Here is a 23,390-nt window from a genome sequence, read left to right as displayed (position 1 = left end):
AAAAGGAAGGATCATGTCTTTGAATATTAGAATGATAGGGGAAGGGGAGGGGGAAGGGAGATAAAATAGAAATAGAAATAAGAGAGGAAAAATACCAAAGACAGATATTAAGATGATACAATGTGTGGTAGAACTATGAGAAGGTTTAGAATTGAAGGATGATAGATGGAAATTGTGTGCTCGTAAAACTAAAAATGAAAATGACATGTAATTACTAGGAATAACACTTATGTTTATTGGTATTGAACTGAATGACACCCAGGGATTAAACCATTCAAGTAATTATGAGATGTATAAAAATAAAATAAAAACTTCGTTACAAAAAATGTGCAAGATGGCAAACTGGTATTATGAGCGCCAATCTCGCTTGCGGAGGGGAAGAAAACACTGTATGCTTGTCTACTCATGGACGGACAGGCAATGGCTGGTTTGTTTCCGATCTGTTAAGTTGTTCTGGAAACTTGCTTTGCCTGAAGAGCAGGTCTAAAGAGCTGTAAATAAATGAACTAAGTTAATTAAAGCCACCATCACTGTAAAATTAAACGGGGGAACAATTATATTGCTGAAATGAAGTGGCTATTGTTAATTAAGCAGGAAAATTAGCAGGAAACTTTAAACACTCTCAAGAGCTTTCTTAGTGGTTGGTTTTGGCTGGCATCTTATCTGAGGGGCAGTACGATGTAATGGTTAGAGAGTTATATCTGCACTGGAAGGTGGGGGGGATATCTCATTTCGGACTAGTATAAATGAACTAGTCTTGGCGAACCTTTTCGGCACTGAGTCCCGAAAACAGGAGCAGGAGTGCAAGCGCATGGCGGAAACCGAAAGAGCAACCTCCCAGTGCGCATGACCGCGCAGGGAATATGATCTTCCGGTTTCCGGTGCACGCATGCACACTGACCAGCTGGTTTTTTGCATGTGCATGTGTGCCAGAAACCAGAAGACCAGGTGGCCGGTGCACATGTGCGCCAGAAATCAGAAGATCATTTTCCCAGCGTGCGCATATGCATAGGACAGCTGCTCTTCCAGTTTCTGGTGCTCCCATGTGCTTGAAGACCAGATGGCCAGCGTGCTGGAAGCCGGAAGAGAAATGGGCACAGGGCTTGTGTGTCCAGAAAGATGGCTCTGTGTGCCACTTCCGGCACACGTGCCACAGGTTCGCCATCCCAGAACTAGACATTTGTTTACATATAAACTAGATACAATTGGAGAAAGTGATTATGTTGGAAAGAGTGAATGACAAAAGGAAACCAGGTCACCAAGGAGCCAAGGGTTGAACGCCATCAAAGCTGACACCAGCCAGAGAACAGAGAAAAACTCAAAGCAGTGCAAGATCAGAAGATGTGGAGAGACCTGGCCCACAGATTCACCAAGAGTCGGATTCAGTTGAATGGATAGCATTATCATCGTAGTTAATCATCATCTTCTTTTAATGACCCCATAATCCCTTGTGGGGTGGAATCTGGGCAACTGAATGGACCTGAGTGTTTATTGGCCGGATGCCCTTCCTGTCGCCAATATAGAGTTTGATTTAGCACTACCTGGGTACCCGTTCTTCACTATGAAACTTTGTGATCGGGAATGATAAATTGACACTTAAAGCTTGAAAATTAATGAGTAGTTACGGCTTGACACTTAAGGCTTGAAAATTAATGTAGAATGTGTAACTCTTTAGCATCAGAGCATGTTAATATAAGGCAACTGGCAGTTGGAACAGAGTTCTATTCAGGTGGGGAGGGGGAGTAGAATGTCTAACTCCTTAGCATCAGAGCATGTTAATATAATACAGTATAAGAAATACTAATGATCTGATGGTCACTTTGAAAATTCCTTTCTTAGTGAGCACCTAGAAGCCAAGAGGAACATATGTGCCAAATTTCAAGTTTGTAGGCTTTACAGTTCTGGAGATTTCGTGATGAGTGAGTGGTATTTGGCTTTTATGTCTTTGGTTGTTCGGGTTTTCTCCCGCGTAGAATTGGAAGTATCTTCACGACGTTTCGATGAAGTCTCATTCATCATCTTCAGGCTGCTACTTCCGGCTTGGTGCTTCTGGCTTGGTGCTTCCAGGAACAATGTGAGATCTCAGCCGGTTCCTCTTTTTAACTGCCCGTGGGGGTTTGTGCTGATTGGGTGGGAGCTTGGCTGCATTCTGATTGGATGGGGGCGTGTTCTGTTTGGGTGGGGGCCTGGTTGTGCTTGTGTTAGTCTGAGTTGCAGAGGGATTTGAGCTGGTGAGCTGCGTTGCTGTTGTTTGGCTTCGCGTTTGTGGTTGTGCCACATCTCCGTGGTGGGCATCAGTTTGCTTCATGTATGGATTGGAGGGGTTTAATATATATAGCTTATCATCATTGTCAATCTGGATCCATAAATCTTATTAGCAGCAGTAGTTCTCCCTGTCCCTAGAATTGTATGTCCCTGATAATTATACTAATAGCATACTTCCAGTGGTGGGTTTCAATTTTTTTTAGAACCTCTTCTGTAGGTGTGGCCTGCTTTGTGGGAGTGGCTTGCTGGCCATGTGACTGGGTGGGAGTGGCTTGCCAGCCATGTGACTGGGTGGGAGAGGCTTGGCAGCCATGTGACCAAGTGGGAGTGGCTTGGCAGTCATGTGACTGGGTGGGCATGGTCAACTTGTAAAATATGGTGAAACTCACTTAACAATGCTCTTGCTTAGCAACCAAAATGTTGGCTCAAAAACTCTGGCATTTGAAGCACGCAAGTCTTAAAGCTGTCAAGTTACAAGACCCTTGCACCCCTAACCCTTTAGAAAAAAATACCCCAAGGGTGTTCAAACTTGACAGCTTTAAGACTTGTGGACTTCAACTCCCAGAATTCCTCCTCCAGTCGTATTGGCTCAGGAACTCTGGCATTGAAGTGTGCAAGTCTTAAAGCTGTCAAGTTACAAGACCCTTGTACCTCTAACCCTTTAGAAAAAAAAACCCAGGGGTGTTCAAACTTGACAGCTTTAAGACTTGTGGACTTCAACTCCCAGAATTCCTCCTCTCGCTCTTCATCTTGATGATGTGAGGACAGGCGGGGGGGGAGGGAGCTGGAACCAGTTCTAAACGGCACTGTAGATTTGTGGAAGCTCTTCTATAGAAGAGGTTAGAACTGGCAGGAACCCACCCCTGCATACTTCTCTTCCTCATACATTAGGAAACCTGGTAGTTTTAAAAACATTATGTCAGAGATGGAAGCACTACCAGTAGTTTAACAAGACCTGCAGATTCTGGCATGACGTGGCAGACTGAGAATTCAGCCAGGAAAGCCACAACAAAGATTTATAGCTGTTTTTGATATATCAAAACCTATAAAATTCATGGTGGTGGGTTCTATGCATAGAGCTGCTTATATGATTGAGGAGGCCAATACATAGACTAAATAATCGTGTTTCCAAATGGTTAATTGATCTACATTTTTTTTTCTGCATAATTTTATATTCTGGGTTAAACTGTAGCATCTTAAATCACACTAACCAATCCAGTGCAGGTAGTCCTCGACTTACAACAGTTCCTTTAGTGACCGTTCAAAGTTACAACAGCATTGAAAAAAAGTGACTTGTGACCATTTTTCACGGTTACAACCTTTGTAGCATTCCCATGATCGCAGTGATGTGCAGTCAGGGGAGGCAAGTGAGGCACAGCCTTGCCTCTCATCGTGAAAAGAAAAAAATATATAAAAGGAAAAAGCTGAGCTAGTTGCTGCCTCACCGTGGATGACTCTGCTTAACTGTTTAAAAAAAGCCTCTAAAAAAGCGCCCTCTATACTATGACTACCACTGTGGCAAGAAAAGCTGTAAAATGGGGCAAAACTCACGTAACAAATTTTTTAGGCTCAATTGTATTTGTAGGTCGAGGATTACCTGTATTTTGAGTTTACCCAAAAGGCCAAAGTAAACGTAGCTTACTGCATTGTGTCTATACATCTGTATGGAAATACTTTCCCATAGAATTTTTAATTTCCAATTTTCAGAATTTAACATTTAGTTTCTATGTTCCTGAGGAAAGTGTGGCAGGCTACTCTGGGCATGCTGGATTTGTGAACACTGTTGAACTGTGGTCCTCTTTTCCTTCCAAATGCTTGCTTTGGTTTTTCCTTCTTATGTTGAATTGATTTTAATCAATCGACATGAATTATTCCAATCACAGAGCTCTTACATTTGTCTTTTCATGGTTATGGCACTGATTTTATGGTTGCGTTATTCTATTATGCATGGCCAAATACGATGAAAAAGCCTTTGCACTTATGTTGTGATGTGACGCACAAGGATGGAAGGAAAGTTTGTTGGCGACATCATGATGCAAACCGTATCTTGTCACTGCTGCAGCATTTGCAATTATTCCTCAATCCTGCAGCCTAGATTTGTACAGGCAGTTCTTGACTTATAACCACAATTGGGACCAGAATTTCTGTGGTTAGGCAAGGTGGTGTTTAAGTGAGTCAGCCAATTTTATGATTCTTTTTGCCATGGTTGCTAAGAAAATCACTGCAGTTGTTAAGTTCTTAAGAATCTAGCTGTTGATAACGGAATCTGGCTTCCCCCCCATAGACTTTGGTTGCGAGAAGATGGCTGTGAAGGTCACAAAGGTCACATCATCCAGGACGTTGCAACTGATCCAGAGCAACAAAGATGATTAGGGGACTGGAGGTTAAAACATATGAAGAACATATGAAGAACGGTTGCAGGAACTGGGTATGTCTAGTTTAATGAAAAGAAGGACTAGGGGAGACATGATAGCATTGTTCCAATATCTCAGGGGTATTGAGAAGAGGGAGTCAAACTATTCTCCAAAGCACCTGAGGGTAGAACAAGAAGCAATGGGTGGAAACTAAGCAAGGAGAGAAGCAACTTAGAACTGAGGAGAAATTTCCTGACAGTTAGAACCATTAATCAGTGGAACAGAATTGCCTCCAGAAGTTGTGAATGCCCCAACACTGGAAGTCTTTAAGAAGATGTTGGATAGCCATTTGTCTGAAACGGTATAGGGCCGTGATGGCGAACCTATGGCACGCGTGCCACAAGTGGCACACGGAGCCATTTGTCAGGGCACGCGAGGCGCTGCCCTGTCAGCTGGCCAGCGCGCCTGCGCGCGCTGGCCAGCTGAGTTCACCTTTTTAAAAGCTATTTTTCGCCTTCCCCAGGCTCCAGAGGCTTTATAGGAGCCTGGGGAGGGCGAAAAGAGCCTCCCCCCCCCCCCCGGAGGCTTCAGGGACCGTCCCGAGGCTTCCCTGAAGCCTTCGGAACACTTAAAACCAACCTCCGAGCAACCCGGAAGTGACTTCCGGGTTGCTCGGATGGTCGTTTTAAGCGCTCTGAAGGCTTCAGGGAAGCCTCGGGACGGTCCCTGAACAGGCACGAGACGTGCGTTTCCATCGCCCGGGCCCGGATCGCCTCCACTGCGCGGCGCCTCAGGCTCGGCGTCCTTGCGCCCGGCCTTCACATCGCTGCCGCCGCCACCGCCGCTAGGACGCCGCCCTCGCCTCCTCCTCCTCCTCCTCTAGCCGTGCCATCGCAAGGATTAAGGCGAAAGGGGGCGGGGGCGGGGAAAGCGAAGGGGGCTTTGTTGTCCTCCTTCTCCTCCTCCTTTCCCCCACCGGCTCGAATGCGGCGCCGGGGCCCGGCAGGCAGCGAACGAGTCGGAGCCTGCCGACTGGAGGAAGAGGGTGAGAGGCGGGTCCTGTGAACGGGGGCAGCAGCAGCGACAATAGTCATAACTTGCCGGCTGGCCGCCCCGACTGGGAGACAAAGGAGGGGAAAGGCGGCAGGCAGCCGAGTTGCGACTATTGTCGCCGCTGCTGCCCCCGTTCACGGGACCCCCCTCTCACCCTCTTCCTCCAGTCGGCAGGCTCCGACTCGTTCGCTGCCTGCCGGGCCCCGGCGCCGCGTTCGAGCGTTCCGTGAAGCCTCCGGGGGGGGGGCGGGGGAGGCTCTTTTCGCCCTCCCCAGGCTCCTATAAAGCCTCTGGAGCCTGGGGAAGGCGAAAAAATCATGCAAAGCCCCCTTCGCTTTCCCCGCCCCTGCCCCCTTTCGCCTTAATCCTTGCGATGACGTTCCCTGAAACCTCCGGGGGTGGCGGGGAGGTTTTAAGTGTCCCGAAGGCTTCAGGGAAGCCTCCGGACGCTCCAGGCTCCTATAAAGCCTCTGGAGCCTGGGGAAGGCGAAAAAATCATGCAAAAATGGGCGCGTTGTGCGCGCATGCGCACTGGGGGCGCATTGCATTATGGGTGCGGCACGCCCGCACACGACACCCCCCCCCGCGCTCCCCCCACTTGTGGCACGCGAGCCAAAAAAGGTTCGCCATCGCTGGTATAGGGTTTCCTGCCTAGGCAGGGGGTTGGACTAGAAGACCTCCAAGGTCCCTTCCAACTCTACTATTGTATTGTATTGTATTGATCATAAATACAGGTCCTCAACTTGCAATGGTTCATTTAGTGACCATTCAAAGTTACGACGACGCTGAAAAAAGTGACTTCTGACCATTTTTCACACTTATATGACCTTTGCAGCATCCCCATGATCACCTGATTTACATTTAGTGCCTGACAACTGGTCCATATTTATGACCGTTGCAGTGTCCCAGGATCACATGATCTCCTTTTGCAACTTTCTGACAAGCAAAGTCAGTGTGGGGCAGCCAGACTCTCTCAACAATCGGGTGAGTAACTTATCAACTGCAGTGATTCATTTAACAAATGTGGCAAGAAAAATCATAAAATGGGGCAAAACCCACTTAACAAACTTCTCACTTAGCAGCGTCAATTCTGGTCTCAATTGTTCCTGTACATACTAGTTGCCAAGCGCCAAAATTTTGATCAAATGACCATGAAGGTACCATACCAGTTGTGTGAGGACTGGTTGTGAGTCACTTCTTTCAGTGCCACTGTAACTTCAAACAGTCACTAAACGGATGGTTGTAAGTTGAGGCCTATCCTGTTTCCCTGAAAATAAGATCTCCCTGGATAATAAGCCCAATCAGGCTTCTGAGCGCATGTGCTCAAATAAGCCCTCCCCGAAAATATTGCAACATAGCAGCAGCCATGAGGTGACCACGCTCGCCCCCTCCTGCACCTAAAAAATAATAAGACCTCCCCAAAAATAAGGCCAAGCGCTTATTTCGGGGGTCAAAAGAAAATAAGATCCTGTCTTATTTTCGGGAAAGCACTTGTATTTTGTTCTGTCCATGGTGGTTGGGAGAGGGATGTAGATGTTGTTGTTGTTGTTAGTTACGAAGTCGCATCCGACCCATCGCAACCCCACAACATTCCTCCAGGCCTTCCTATCCTCTACCATCCTCTGGAGTCCATTTAAGCTCATGCCGACTGCTTCAGTGACTCCATCCAGCCACCTCATTCTCTGTCGTCCCCTTCTTCTTTTGCCCTCCATCTTTCCCAGCATGAAGCTCTTCTTCAGGGAGCCCTTCCTTCTCATTAGGTGGCCAAAGTATTTGAGTTTCCTCTTCAGGATCTGGCCTTCTAAAGAACAGTCAGGGTTGATCTCCTCTAGGACTGACCAGTTGGATGGCCTTGCAATCCAAGGGACTCGCAGGAGTCTTCTCCAGCACCAGAGTTCAAAGTCCTCCATTCTTTGGCACCCAGCCTTCCTTATGGTCCAACTTTCACAGCCATCATTGCAACTGGGAAAACCAGAGCCTTGACTATATGCACTTTTGTAATAGAGTGATGTCTCTGCTTTTTAGTATGCTGTCTAGATTTGCCATAGCTTTCCTCCCCAGGAGCAAGCCTCTTTCAATTTCTTGGCTGCACAATTCTTAGATTGTTTAAAAGTTTTACCCTGAAGTTTGCCTGGCCTTCCAACAAAGCCGTGGATAATTTTTGTGGACCAGCGCAGCCTGTTTGTCTGGTATGTGGCAGCTTGGACTGGAAAGCCCCGTCATGGTGCAGCATCTGCTGTTTGCTCCCCGCATGCCACTAACAGTGGCTGCCGAGGAAGGTTTCTGGTTTCCAATGGAATTCTAGCCATCCGCACTAATCTTTTGAGCGGCTTTGATGTTCCTGTGAATCCGCGCCTTTGTCCTCTTCCAGGGGCCTCTTTCTCGCAAGGGATCCTTCTTGGCTTTCAATCTTTGACGGCAAGAGACTCCTTTCTGTAGAAAGCTCCAAACTGGATCGCCCCTCCCCATTTGTTACCTTCTCTTCCTCGTTTCTTTTTTTCTGGCGTGCAGAAGCAGATGTGTTCAGCCGTTGCAAGAGAAAGAAAAGCAGCCTTGGTGGAAAAAGTATTATTATTATTATTTGCACCCAGCACCTTCCCCGTCGATCCCTGTATTGGGATCCAAATAATTAATCTCCCAAACTGTCCAAAACAGTTAATTGGCAAAAAGGGACAAAGGGCAGACAAAACCAGAAAGAGAGAGAAAGATGAACAAAAGTCAAGGATTTCTATTTTCTAAATATCTCCATCAAAAGCACACAGAACTTTCCAGTCCTTGGAAAGAATCCTGTGGTTAATTAGCCCCAAAAGGAGGGGCCTTTGCTTCTTCCAGACTTAACCCTTTTATATGCATAGTGGCAGCTGAACAGAGATGGAAAGTAGGACACCAGGTGATCCTTCTTCTATCCTGGATGAAGGAAACCATTTGTGCATGGGATGATGTATTCAACATCCTTCTTCTCTTCAGCTTAGTACACCAAATTATGCACTATGATGAATTATACCATTTGCATCACTGGATGCTCTAAATCCCAATGCTTCCCATGGCCTCAGGAAATCATGCATATTGTACCATGTCCTTCATTGGGCTGTTGGAAGAAATGTCTTTCTGGGTTCAGTTCCAAGTGGGGAAAAAGACGCTGGAAACATGGAAGCTGCTTGGAAAGATGGTTTAATGGTGGACAGGATCACATGGCTTGAGCTCCTAAACAGGAAAGGGGGATCACATACTTCCAGATGTTGGGTGAAGAAGACAAAGAGACTGAGATGCTGAAAGTCCCTGGTTTTATGCCCTCTCTGGCCTTTGATCTTGATCTTGTATTCTGATTGGTTGTCAGACTCCCATGGGGCCGTGCAGGGACAACACTCGGCTGCTTTGCGTCCAGGTTTGGTTGAGCATTGCTTCTTCCCAAGTGCCCTGTGGTGAGATGGGTAAAGGGCTAATACTATCATGCCTTAATCCCATCACCCTGGAGCTGAAGGGAGGAGATCTTTGTTATGTAGAATAGACTGGCTCGGGCATTTTAATGGCCCATTGACAAAGGTGGGGGCTATTAAGAGTGAGTCTGTTTCCTGCCTAAAAACATGTTTCTCCATTTCTGATCCAGGGAAATATAATATTCTGCCTTTTCAATATTTCCTAGGATATTTCATTCTTCTAGGAGAGGGCTGGGAGCTAACTTCCTCCCTATAGGGTTTCCATTTTATTTCCCCTTTTTCTTGCATGTCTTTTGAACAGTGCAGTTCAAGTCTGCATGTTTCGTACCAGGTATGCCTTTCTTTGGATGTGCAGTTCTGATGCTTCCCATGTTATCCCCAGATAATTCGGTTAGGATGAGTTCTTTTATTATGAAGTCTAGCAGTAGCTTGTACAGCCCAGGTTTCCTGCATGCTGGTTCATCAACAGAGGATTTATACAATCCTTGGTTGTATAAACAGAGGCACAGGATAAATAATAAAAATTGTGTGGATTATTAGTACCGCTTTATAAAGCCTTAGGGAGGCCACACCCTGCAATACTGCATCCAGTTTTGGTCACCCCATTACGAAAAGGTTGTTGAGAGTTTGGAAAAAGTTCAGAGAAGAGCAACTAAGACCGTGATGGCGAACCTATGGCACGCGTGCCACAGGCGGCACGCGGAGCCATTTCTGAGGGCACGCGAGGCATTGCCCTGTCAGCTCCAGTGCATGCGCCTGCTGGCCAGCTGATTTTTGATAGTTTTTTTTAAATCTCTGGAGGATTCCCTGAAGCCTCCAAAGGGCGAAAAACAGCCCAATGCAAACCAGAAATGAGGAGAGAGCTGCCAGAACGGAGGAAAGACAAGCGGCAAGAAAAGAGGCTTCTTTCACTCGTGCTGGCTGCTCTGTTCCCCTCTCCCCCCTGCTACTAAAAAGGATCCTGCCGGATCGCTTGAATCCACAGGGAAATGAGAGAGCTGCCAGCACGGGGGAGACAAGCGGCAAGGAAAGAGGCTTCTTTCCCCCATGCTGGCTGCTCTGTTCCCCCCTCCCCCCTGCTACTAAAAAGGATCCTGCCCGATCGCTTGAATCCACAGGGAAATGAGAGAGCTGCCAGCACGGGGGGAGACGAGCGGCAAGGAAAGAGGCTTCTTTCACTCGTGCTGGCTGCTCTGTTCCCCCCTCCCCCCTGCTACTAAAAAGGATCCTGCCCGATCGCTTGAATCCACAGGGAAATGAAGAGAGCTGCCAGCAGGGGGGAAAGACAAGCAGTAAGGAAAGAAGAAAAGAGGCTTCTTTCACTCAACTTGGCTGCTGTTGCCCTTTTCTCCATTTCAGTGCTAGGGCATCGAGGTTGCCCCACCCACCATCGCCCAGGTCCTCGCTTCTCCCAAACATTTCTTTGCCTACCTGATTTCCAGCTCCATCGCGTTTCTTGCCATCGTGTGCAGAGAAACAAAGTTTGTGGGACTAAAACAAAACTTCAATCAATTACAACTTGGGGGGGGGAGAGATCTCGCAAAGTTGGAATTGATTGATTGAAAGGAGTTTTTTTTAGTCCCACAAACTTTGTTTTCCTGTCCAAAACGGCAAGAAACACGATGGAAAAATGCTACGGAGGGGAAATTAAATAGGCAAAGAAATGCTTGGGAGAAGCGAGGACCTGGGCGATGGGGGGTGGGGCAGGCTCCATGGAGTGGTGCTGAAATGGAGAAAAGGGCAACAGAGGAGCCACCTTGAGGGGGGAAAAGCTGCTTTTCCTTATTTCCTTGCTACTTGTCTTTCCCTCATGCAGATTGGTCTCTTCCTCATTTCCCTTTGGACTGCAGTGACCAGGCAGGATCCTCTGTGCTAGCACGGGGGAGGAGGGGAAACAGAGCAGCCACCTTGAGGGAAAAAAGCTGCTTTTCCTTATTTCCTTGCTGCTTGTCTTTCCCTCATGCAGATAGCTCTCTTTCTCATTTCTCTTTGGATTGCAGCAACCAGGCAGGATCCTCTATGCTAGCACAGGGGAGGGGGGGGGAAACAGAGCAGCCACCTTGAGGGGAAAAAGCTGCTTTTTCTTCTTTTCTTGCCGCTTTTCTTTCCCCTGTGCCAGCAGCTCTCTTCATCATTTGTCTATTGACTGTAGTGCCCAGGATCCTCTTTAATAGAAGGGGAGAATTTAGCAACTGGACTCACACCTGCCATTGTAAAAAGGGCCCAATCTTTACACAGGAGAATGATAAGGGAAGGTTTTTTGACACAGGAGCACACTTGAGCATCCCTCCACCCCCACCCCAATCTCTGCCCGTTAGTGGCAGAGCAACTTCTCCCCTCACTGGGTGTTATCCAAGGGGAAGCAGCCAGAGCAGGGAGTGGCGAGGAAGCCTTGTGCAAAAATGCACGGTCCACACAGGTGAGCGGGGACATTACGTTATGTGGGTCGGCACTCGAGTTCGTGTGATAGCGCGCACGTATGTGCTTTTGGCACCCGAGACGAAAAAGGTTCGCCATCACTGAACTAAGATGATTAAGGGTCTGGAGACAAAAATATATGAAGAATGTTTGCAAGATTTGGGTTTGGCTAGTCTAAAGAGAAGAAGGACTAATCAGTATCCCAGTATTTGAGGGGTTGCCACAAAGAAGAAGGAATCAACCTATTTTCCAAAGCACCAGAAGGCAGGATAAGAAACAATGAATGGAAACTAATCAGGGAGAGAAGCAACCTGGAATTAAGGACTTCATAACAGTGAGGATAATTAACCAGTGGAAGAGCTTGGCTTGAGAAGTTGAAGGTGCTTCATCACTGGGTTTTTAAGAAAAGACTGGACAACCACCTATCTAGTCTCCTGCTTGAGCAGGGGGTTGGACTAGAAGACCTCCAGGGTTCCTTCCAGCTCTATTCTGATTGATATTTAGCCTCTGTCGATGATGGAGCTATGATGCTTTGTTTCTTGCTGTACCAGACAATGGGTGCTACACCTCCAAAAGGAAGATGTATCTTGTTGCAGGAACTGGGTATGTCTAGCTTAAGAGAAAGAAGGACTAGGGGAGACATGATAGCAGTGCTCCAATATCTCAGGGGTTGCCACAAAGAAGAGGGAGTCAAACTATTCTCCAAGGGACCTGAGGGTAGAACAAGAAGCAATGAGTGGAAACTAATCAAGGAGAGAAGCAACTTAGAACTGAGGAGAAACTTCCTGACAGTTAGAACAATTAATCAGTGGAACAGAAGTTGCCTCCAGAAGTTGTGAATGCCCCAACACTGGAAGTCTTTAAGGAGATGTTGGATAGCCATTTGTCTGAAACGGTATAGGGTTTCCTGCCTAGGCAGGGGGTTGGACTAGAAGACCTCCAAGGTCCCTTCCAACTCTACTATTGTATTGTATTATTGTATTGTAGGTTTTCTTTCAGATTTATCTCCAGCCCAATCAAAATCTGCATATCAATTTGGGATGATCTGCTATTGAAAGTTTTCAAGTAAAGTGTAGAGTGTTGTTTAAATGCCTGCCTAATATTTTTATTCCTGTCTGCAAGTAGACCTCAAGTTGCAACCACCATTCAGGCCAGAATTTCCTTTGCTAAGAAAGGTAATGGTTAAGTGAGTCACGGCCAATTTCACCATTTTTTTAAGCTAAGGTTGTTAAGCAAATCACTGCCATTGTTCAGTGACTTTGGCTTCCCCCATTGACTTTGCATGTCAGAAGCCAGCTGGGAAGGGTGCAAAGGATGATCACATGATCCTCCCACACAACAACTACAACCATCGTAAATATGTGTCAATTGCCAAGCACCTGAATTTTGATCATTTGATCATGGGGACACTGCAATGGCCAAAAGTATGGGATGTAAGTAACTGCTTTAAATGTCACTGTAACTTTGAATGGCTGTTAAACGAATGGTTGTAAGTTGAAGACTACCTGTAGTTCTAGTTCGCTATTTACCATACTTTTTGGAGTATAAGACGCACTCCCTCCCCCAAAAAAGTGCGTGAAAATTTTGGTGCGTCTTATACAGCAAGTGTTGCGGCCGGGGGGGAGGGGAGGGGGATTGGTGCGTCACCAATTAGCTGTTCTAGAATGGGCTGCGGCGGCAGTGGCGAACCGGTCGCAGAAAACAGGTGGCAGAGAATGGGCCGCGGCAAATAGGCCGCAGTGGCGAATGGGTCATGGCGAACAGGCTGCAGCAGTGTCAAATGTGTGGCAGCGAATGGGCAGTGGCGGTGGCAAATGGGTGGTGCAGTGAATGGGTGGTGGTGAGCAGGTGGCGGTGAACAGGCTAGATGAATACCGGATGGATGCTGGGAGGCAGAGGCAGATTTTTTTTTTCTTGTTTTCCTCCGCCAAAAGGTAGGTGTGTCTTATAGTCCACAGTGTCTTATACTTCGAAAAATACGGGTATATATCTGCTCACAGATGCAATGTATATAGTAGGTTTTCTCACAGCTATTCCCATATTGCTCATTACTTGCTAACTTGGTTTCCTCCTTTGTTCCGGTATCTACCTTCCATCGGTGGAAACGTAGTGCTCACTTACTGACTGCAATTGGGACCATCAACTCCATCACTAAATGATGCAGTTTCAAAGTGAAACATCACATAACCATGCCTGACTTATGACATCAGTTCCAGTTGTGGTTATTAAACAAACCTCTGCAGGTTGCTAATCACTGCTAATTGTTACTTCTTGCCAGCTTCCTCGTTGACTTTGTCGAATGTTGGCTGGCAAGGTCACAAATGATGATCACATAAGCATGGGGCATTGTTATTGTTGTAAATGTATGCTGATTGCCAAAAGCCTGAATGTCTAGTTTAATGAAAAGAAGGACTAGGGGACACATGATAGCAGTGTTCCAATATTTGATGGGCTGAAACAAAGAAGAGGGAGTCAAACTATTCTCCAAAGCACCAGAGGGTAGAACAAGAAGCAATGGGTGGAAACTCAAGGAGAAATGAAACCTAGAACGAAGGAAAAATTTCCCGATAGTGAGAACAATCAGTGGAACAACTTGTCCCCAGAAGTTGTGAATGCTCCCACACTGGAAGTTTTAAAGAAGAGATTGGACAACCAATTGTCTGAAATGGTATGGAGTTTCCTGCCTGAGCAGGGGGTTGGACTAGAAGGCCTCCAAGGTCCCTTCCAATTCTGTTATTCTATATTCCAATCGTGTAACTGTGGGGATGCTGTGATGGCTGCAAATTCAGACTGGTTGTAAATCTCCTGTTTTCAGCACTGTAGAAACTTTGAACGATCACTAAATAGGTCAATAAGTGAGGGTTAGCTATTCTTGAGTCCTTTGCAGTGGTGGGTTCCAGATCCCATTGCAACCAGTACGGTTGCAACGGGGCCCGGCGTCCTCCACATGAACATGTGCAGCATGCGCACACATGCACCTTAACATCCAATGACGCTTCCGCGAGCCTGCTGCTTGGCGGAGCGTTGCGCAGGCGCTGTACACGCTGTGCTTGTGGACAGAAGCACCAAATAGTTTAAAGTTAGGTAAGGAGCGCGGGCGGACAGGTGGCCCCTCCGGAGCACCCTACAGGAACGATACCCGGTGCTCCGGGCAGGCTCCAGTATGCCCATACCGGGGCGTGCCGCCTGCAACCCACCACTGGTCCTTTGCCTCACTGAGACCTAGAAACATTATTAGGTCTATTGTCTTTTGTTTTTGATTAAGTAGATAAAGTTCACTTTAGTCCTTTTTATTTCAGTTCCAGGAGAGTAGATAATAAATCCAGAAAGGATTTATTATCCACTTTTTAATTTAAATTCTTCATTCTTTTGTATTCTGCACATAAATTATCAACACAATATATATCTTCTATTTTTAATTCATGTTTATAAGCATAGTTTAGCATTTCCCTGTTTGTCCATGTTTTTCAATCTTTGGTTTATCAGATGACGCTTTGGCTGCTTGTTTTAGACCATATATGGATTTTTGCAGTTTTGCACATCAGTTCTCCTCTTTCAAATAACCATGCAGAAAAGCTGTCTTAATATTTAAGTGCTTCACATGCAGTGTTCTAAATGTGGCTACGTATTGTAGCATTCTGATGCTTCCATGTTTAACGATAGCTGCAAAAAACTTTGGTATGATATTTGCCATATTTTTGTATAGTCTCTTGCTTATAAACTTAGCTTTGGCATTGCATGAACTTTTGGCTTTGTTTTGAAAACCCCACCAAACGCCACTTTGGCTATCCTGTCCTTTGGTAGCTGTGTTAGAATCCGTGGTTCACATTCAAAGATTCTATTTCTTTCCATGCAACTTCTATCCACTTCTGTGTTTCTGTTGATGGCAGTTCCTGTACAGGCAGTGGTGGGATTCAGCCGGTTCGCACCTATTCGGGAGATCCGGTTGTTAACTTAGTAAGCAGTTCAGAGAACCGGTTGTTGGAAGAAATCTCATTTTGATTTTTTCCACTTTACAGGGCTAATCCTGTAAGGAAGGCAGGAAGGAAACTTTCTGGTGTTGTTTCTAGCCTAATCTTTATTGCCCTGCTTACAGAAACTGCCTCTCCGGTTAACCCTTGTTACATTGTAACAGCTAAAGCAAAGCGCCCATCAACATGAGTTGGCCACACCCACCCAGACACATGACCACCGAGCCCGCCTACCCAGCTGGTCATTAGAGCAGAGAACTGGTTAAATTATTTGAATCCCACCACTGTGTATGGGTAGTCCTCAGCTTATGACTTGTTGCTTAGCAGCCATTCAAAGTTATGGTGGACTTTCCGAAGGTACTTACCATCCAGATTAAACATTCTGATGGTTACCCTCGGAGGTGGGTTCCTACTAGTTCGGCCTGGTTCAGCTGAACTGGTAGTGGTATGCCAGCCTGGGTCACAGAACCGGCAGCGTCCCAGGCTGGACACGCCTCCGAACCGGTTCCCCGGTCACTATCGTCGCTGCCACCATCTTGTTTTTGAGTTCTGCACATGCGCAGAACAATTTTCATTGAACTGCGCATGCAGCAAACCAGCAGTAACTCACCCCTGGTTGCTGTCCGTGTGGTAACATAACTAAACTTCAGATGCTTGGGAACCAGCCTGCATTCGTGGCCATTTACAACATCTTGTAGTCCCATAATTGCATTTTGATAGTTTTGCCCCCACCCCACCCCAAAAGGCAGTTTCTGTCAAAACTGCACCCATAGCAAACCATTGGTTTCCTTAACGACCATTGCAAAAAAGGTTGTATACCAGGGCCTGACCCAATGTGTGAGACCCAATTTACAACTGTCACAAGTTATGACTTTGATGGGCAAGCCCAATTATGGCCCTAACTTGAGGACTACATGCATTATTTTGAATTAATTGATATCAGGCATCACCCCTTGCGCTTTATAGGAGCCTGGGGAGGGCGAAAAGAGCCTCCCCGCCCCACCGGAGGCTTCAGGGACCATCCCTGAAGCCTTCGGAATGCTTAAAACCACCCTCCGAGCAAACCGGAAGTGACTTCTGGTTTGCTCGGAAGGTGGTTTTAAGCGCTCCGAAGGCTTCAGGGAAGCCTCCGGACGGTCTCTGAAGCCTCCGGAGGGCCTCCGGGGGGTCGGGGGAGGCTCTTTTTGCCCTCTCCAGGCTCCTATAAAGCCCCTGGAGCATGGGGAAAGTGAAAAAAGTATGTAAAAATGGTGGGGTCGCGCGTTGTGCACGCATGCGCACTGGGGGGGGTCGCACGTTGCATTATGGGTGTGGCATGCCCGCACTCGACCCCCCTGCGCTCCCCCCACTTGTGGCACGCGAGCCAAAAAAGGTTCGCCATCACTGCCATAGAGAATCTATGGGGCATTGCCAAAAGAAAGATGAGAGACATGAGACTGAACAATGCAGAAGTGCTGAAGGCCGCTATTGAAGCATCCTGGTCTTCCATAACACCTCCGCAGTGCCACAGGCTGATAGCTTCCATGCCACACCACATTGAGGCAGTAATTGCTGCAAAAGCGGCCCAAACCAAGTACTGAGTACATATGCATGCTTATACTTTTCAGAGGTCCAATATTGTTCTATGTACAATCGTTGTTTTATTGATTGCATGTAATATTCTAATTTTCTGAGATTGTGGATTTGGGGTTTTCATGAGCTGTAAACCATAATCATCCCAATTATGACAAATCACAGCTTGAACTATCTTGCTTTGCATGTAATGAGTCCTATCTCATATATTAGTTTCACCTTTTAAGTTGCATTACTGAAATAAATGAACTTTTGCACGATATTCTATTTTTTTGTGTTTCACCTGTATGTTTGTTATATCTTTTGAAATTAAAACTAAGTTTTTTAAAATATACACATACAGACCTACCCACCCACCCACCCACCCACCCACTCTACCTACCTACCTACCTACTTACCTACCTACCGGAGAAGACTCCTGTGAGTCCCTTGGACTGCAAGGCGATCAAACCGGTCAGTCCTAGAAATGATCAACTCTGACTGCTCTTTAGAAGGCCAGATCCTGAAGAGGAAACTCACTTACTTTGGCCACCTACTGAGAAGGAAGGACTCCCTGGAGAAGAGCCTAATGCTGGGAAAGACTGAGGGCAAAAGAGGACGGGGATGACAGAGAATGAAATGACTGGATGGAGTCACTGAAGCAGTAGGCATGAGCTTAAATGGACTCCAGAGAATGGTAAAGGACAGGAAGACCTGGAGGAACATTGTCCTGGGGTTGCGATGGGATGGACAGGACTTCACAACTAACAACAACTATCTATCTGTTCCATTTATTCAATCTATCTATTCCACCCGTCTGTCTATCTAGTTTTCCCAAGAAATTGCATTTTCCTAGGCCCCAGCTTACTGCTATTTCAAAAGGACTGAAGACTTAGCTCTTGGCCCTAGTCCTTTGGCCAACATAATTAAAGCTCCATCCCCTTTTCTTTCTTTTTCTTTGTTCCCATTTTGGTTTGTTATCTTGGTCATCTTTATTTTGTTCTAATGTTTTAACAATTTCTAAACTGTCCAGAGTTGCTGGGAGGCAAATAAATAAATAAATAAACTTCTTCAGGGCTATCTCTGTGCTCCTCCCTTCTGGCTGAGGGATGCACATTCACTTTCCTAACTACTGTTACGGGTTGCAGGAAATTATTTGGAGAGCACATGTGGCCTGCAGGCTGCAAGTTTGAAAGCCTTGCATTAAGCTGGAATAATATTACGGCAATATTGTTTGTTTCCTTGGGTGTAGCATTGTTATATAAACATTACTTGTCCTTTGTTAATCTTGGAGTTTAGCAAGTTATTTAAATCTAGACATAGGCTTGCCATGTGAAAAGCTGCAAAATAAATAACGGAGCTATACTTTTGAATAAAACCCTACATATATTTAATATAACTTAATACAGCTACTGTTTACACTACTTTTCTTAGTACGCGAGTCCCTCCGGGGAGAGGGGGCGGTCTAGAAATTTAATAAATTATTATTACGCTGCTGGTAGAATTCAGCCAAGCCTAGTTAATCAAAAATAAATTATTTAACTGGCCTTAAACAGGTGACTGTCACTAACTGATTTTAGTGGCACTTCTCATATGTCGTTCTCACAAGAAATACCAGTTTTGAAAGATGGGATTAAAACAAAACAGCATTCAACCATTTGAAGCAGGTGGTGGATGAAAATCAAATCACATTTTTCCCCTTGGGGCATCTCCCCAAGGCCAAAGAAAGAAAGAAAAACAGTGATTTTTAGGAAAGAAAAGAAAGCCATTAATCTAAATGGAGCTGTATTATTATTATTTTTTAAATGTAAATAAAAGCAACTTTTTTGCAATAGAAAGCAGGTGGCAACCTTGTGTAGGCATCCCTACAAAAGAAGTTGCAAAGAAAACATGCTTAAGCCTCAACTTGTCAGAGAGCAAAGTACCACCTCTTCAATTGCAAATGCTCAAAATGTGATTTATGAAACAAGCATATTCTGCTGAGTCATCCTGGTAGGAGACAGAAATGCACACTGGGGAAGTCTCGGGCGCTGAATCATAAATCAGATTAACATCTCACCTTATTTCCGCTTTTTCAACGCAGTCTCACACCTCTGGGTTCACTTGCCAATATTTCCTGTCTCTTTCCCTCCGCAAGGACTTCATCGAGGAAAGCACAACATGAACCAAAGGCAAAAAACCTGAAATTTATTGTCAGAGCTGAATGGCATTGGTTAAGTTTGGAGTGAAGGAAAGCAGCATACAGTGGGGGGGGGGGTGCATTTTCTAGGTCATGCAAATGTGTGATTCTACCTAGCTGAATTTAACAGAATAAAAGAGTTGAAAGGGACCTTGGAGGTCTAGTTCAACCCCCTCCTCAAGCAGGAGACCCTGTACCATTCCAGACAAGTGTCTGTCTAGATCAGTGATGGTTAACCTTTTTGGTGCCGAGTGCCCAAAGCGCGTGCGCGCAAACGCATGTGCGCGTGCCCCAATCCCCAAAATACAATGCCAGCGCCCCCTAAGCATGTGCCCGCCCCCACGTGCACGTTTCCTGTGCATGCACCCCAAAACCTTGGCCCCCGTTTTGGCTTCCAGATTGGTGCAGGAGGCTTCTCAGGCCCAAAATGGGGTGTGGGAGGGGGGCTCGTGATCTCCAGTTTCTCCCCCCCCCCCCAGTGCACTAGGCTTCCTCTTGTATTCCTGCCACAGAGAGGCACCTGCGGAGGGTGAAACCTGAGATTGGGGAAGGCACAGGCAGCAGAAATGCAGGAGGAAGCTAGGGTGCGCTGGGGGGAACTTCAGAGATCGGAGAAGGCCCCACCCCTGCGCATGCGTGGCAGAGATCTGAAAACCAGCTGGCCGGTAGGAGGCATGCGCATATGCATGGTGGCTTGGGCTGGGCCGACGGCTGGTGTGTCCGCAGAGAAGGCTCTGCATGCCACCCATGGCACTTGTGCCATAGGTTCGCCATCATGGGTTTAGACTCTTAAAGTACTCCAGTGATGAAGCATCCAGAATTTCTGAAGGCAAGCCATTCCACTTGTTAATTGTTCTCACTCTTAGTAAGTTTCTCCTTAATTTCAGGTTGCTTCTCTCCTTGATTAGTTTCCATCCATTGCTTCTTATTCTGCTTTCAGATGCTTTGGAAAATAGGTTCCCCCCTTCTTTGTGGCAGCCCCTCAAATATTGAAACACTGCTATCATTTCTCAAAGGGCATATATGCAATAGCCTCAAGTTCAACTCCCAATATTTACAGATAGAATTCCAGATTGAGTGTGTGTATAGAGGAGAATATTGAGAGCTCCAGCCAGTATATAGCAGCACCTAATTGTATTAACTTGGATGAATAGCCTGACTTGGCAAAAATATTATTTAAGTAGTATTTAATTCTATTCCCATCCGAGAGATAAAATTTTGATTTTCACTTGACAGTAGTGCTTGCAAGAGGTGCAAAACCCCAGCCCAAGATCCCCAATTCAGTCTTCAATCTTTCCATACAGGTAGTGTTTCTCAACCTGGCATTTTTAAGATGCGTGGACTTCAATTCCCAGAATTCCCCAGGCAGTAAAGTTGAAATCCATGCATCTTAAAAATGCCAAGGTTGAGAAACACAGCCATACAGGATTAGAAAAAAAAATCCTCTAACACTCTGAAGAGCTGTACATATCAGCTGGACAGAGTAAATGGACAGGAGGCCCTTATGAATACCCACACTGGGCAGAAATACTAGATCAGATAAAAGCGAAGCTTTTTTTTCTGGAAACCTTGTATTGCTAATTGGAGCTTATAAAACTTATGCTAGATCAATCTTAGAGTAATACAATAGTAGAGTTGGAAGGGACCTTGGAGGTCTTCTAGTCCAACCCCCTGCCTAGGCAGGAAACCCTATACCGTTTCAGACAAATGGCTATCCAACATCTTCTTAAAGACTTCCAGTGTTGGGGCATTCACAACTTCTGGAGGCAACCTCTGTTCCACTGATTAATTGTTCTAACTGTCAGGAAGTTTCTCCTCAGTTCTAAGTTGCTTCTCTCCTTGATTAGTTTCCACCCATTGCTTCTTGTTCTGTCCTCAGGTGCCTTGGAGAATAGCTTGACTCCCTCTTCTTTGTGGCAGCCCCTGAGATATTGGAACACTGCTATCATGTCTCCCCTAGTCCTTCTTTCTCTTGTTCAACTGTATGGCATCCACACTATATATCTGACATCAGTACAATCGAGCGGGTTCAGAAGTACTTCACGAGAAAAGTCTTGCACTATTCTGTACACAATAGAATTCCTTATGCTACTAGGCTCAAAATTCTCAGTTTGGATAACTTAGAACTGTGTCGCTTGCGGTCAGACCTTGGTATTGCATACAAAATTATACGTAATAATGTTTTACCTGTAAATGACTTTTTCTGTTTTAATCGCAATAATACGTGCGCGAACAACCACTTTAAACTCAATGTAAATCATTCTAAACTTGACTGTAAAAAATATGATTTCTGTAATAGAGTTGTCAAAATCTGGAACACCCTACCCGATTCAGTTGTCTCAGCTACAAATTTTCACAGTTTCAGTCGCAAATTGACTTCCATGGACCTTACTTCATACTTAAGTGGTCAGTAGAAGGGGCGTGCAAAAGTGCACTAACAAACCTATCGTCCCTGTCATTGTATTTTTATTCTCTTATTCTTGTTGTTGCTTTTGTTTGATAAATTCCAATAAAAAAATAAAAAATAAGTAAATCCAATTTTCATGCAGGATATTGGGTCAAGATTTGCAGGAAAATTACAGGTGTGTAAAAGGATATTTTCCAAAACTACTTCCCCCACTTCCCTACCCCCAAAATGCTCCAAGCAAGATGATCAAGATAATAATAGCAATTCATTGATCTGACTAGTAACCTACTTTTCCTCTAAGACAGCAACAAGCAAACCTTTCTTGGCCTGAGGCCAAGGCTTTTAAGGAAATATTTTTATCTGTTAAGATCAGTTCACTCAAGGAGCTCATCCGGTCAGTTAAAAGCCCAATGGTTCTATTTACACAACAAACTAAGCTTGGTTAACATTTTTGCAGCGTAGGTTAATTGAACACAAAGCATATTTACAAGAAATGTTTCATAGTGAAATGTACTGCATAAACTCAGCCTAACTCAACATTCATGGGGAGGGAAGAGATATTGGGATGATGTTGCCAAGTGGGTGGAAATGAATATTTCTAATCCTTTAGAGGGACAAGGTGACATTTTCACAATTAAAATGATCAACAACAATTATAATAAAATCTAAATAGGATGCCAATAAAATTAGACATCTTGCTACCAAATGGTGGTGGTGGGATCTGAATTTGGGGGAGGCAGAGATTATGAGGCAGTTTGGGACCCACAAGTCGCTCCAGAGCAGAGCTGTCAAACAGTCCATGGGCCAGTTGTATCATGCGCTGGCCATGCCCACACCTGGTTTAGTGAAGAGGGGGGGAAATCCTGATACGTACGTGACGCCACTGTGACGACATGAGTTTGACATTCCTGCTCTAGAGGTTCAGGATGGTGTACATATCTTTAAGATATCTTTTATCCTGAAAGCAACCTACCTGTGAAGTTGGTTGGTGTGAGAAATATAAACTGGTAAAAGTCCTTCAGGGAATATTTTAGGCTTAGGGCTCAGACCCATTTTTGATTCCAGCCAGAACAGCAAAGCTGAGAGATACCAAACCACCAAGGAGGCAGGAATCTTAATAGATGATAGTTTTTATATATTTGTGAGCCACAAAGAAACCCAGTTCCCTTTGAAGTCCTGGAATAACTAATCACTCTGCCTGAAAACTCTGGAAAATTTCATCTGTGGAACTTCTGCTTAAAGATTTGGGAAACAATGCAGTCATTTGTTGGCATCTTTAGCATGTAGTACTAATCTAGCTACTGCTATTTATTAGTTATAATCTATAGTTTAACCACGTTGAGAATTCCCAGATAATTTACTTAATAAGATATAGTTAAACCTACTATGAAAACTCCACAAAAGGGATTCTTGGTATTAGCTGGGAGGATTAAAGGAGTTTGTACAAAGATAAGAAATACATTAACTAAAGTTTACTAATGGAATACTTATAGAATGTTCTCCCCCCCCCCCCAAGAGGTTTCTATAACATCTACCATTCTGCACTTCTAGGAGGTTAAAACTGTTTTAACATGGTTTTGGTTCCAGCTGGCTGCTATAGGTCCCTGCATTGGGAATATTGAGAAATTATTTTTGACTTTTGTAATAATTTCTTTGGTTTAGACATTTATTTATTTATTTATTTATTTATTTTATTGAACTTATTAGTCGCCCCCTCTCCCCACAGGGACTCGGGGCGACGTACAGAGCAATAAT

The 23,390-nt window shown here is 45.3% G+C and overlaps 1 long non-coding RNA gene across 1 annotated transcript in view; it reads left to right on the top strand.

The window, feature by feature from the left end:
- Nucleotides 1-6,314: 6,314 nt before the first annotated feature.
- The window catches only part of LOC309388215, a 175,014-nt gene continuing 157,938 nt past the window's right edge, over nt 6,315-23,390 (top strand). The window contains exon 1 of the long non-coding RNA XR_014174735.1: nt 6,315-6,387. This is a non-coding gene — a long non-coding RNA (uncharacterized lncRNA). The remainder of the gene's footprint in view (nt 6,388-23,390) is intronic.

Source organism: Natrix helvetica (genome assembly GCF_964273705.1).
Source record: "Natrix helvetica genome assembly, chromosome: 2".
NCBI classification, from domain to species: Eukaryota; Metazoa; Chordata; class Lepidosauria; order Squamata; family Natricidae; genus Natrix; species Natrix helvetica.
Note: the sequence above shows the minus strand (reverse complement) of the source record. Positions and strands in the feature narration are given on the sequence as shown.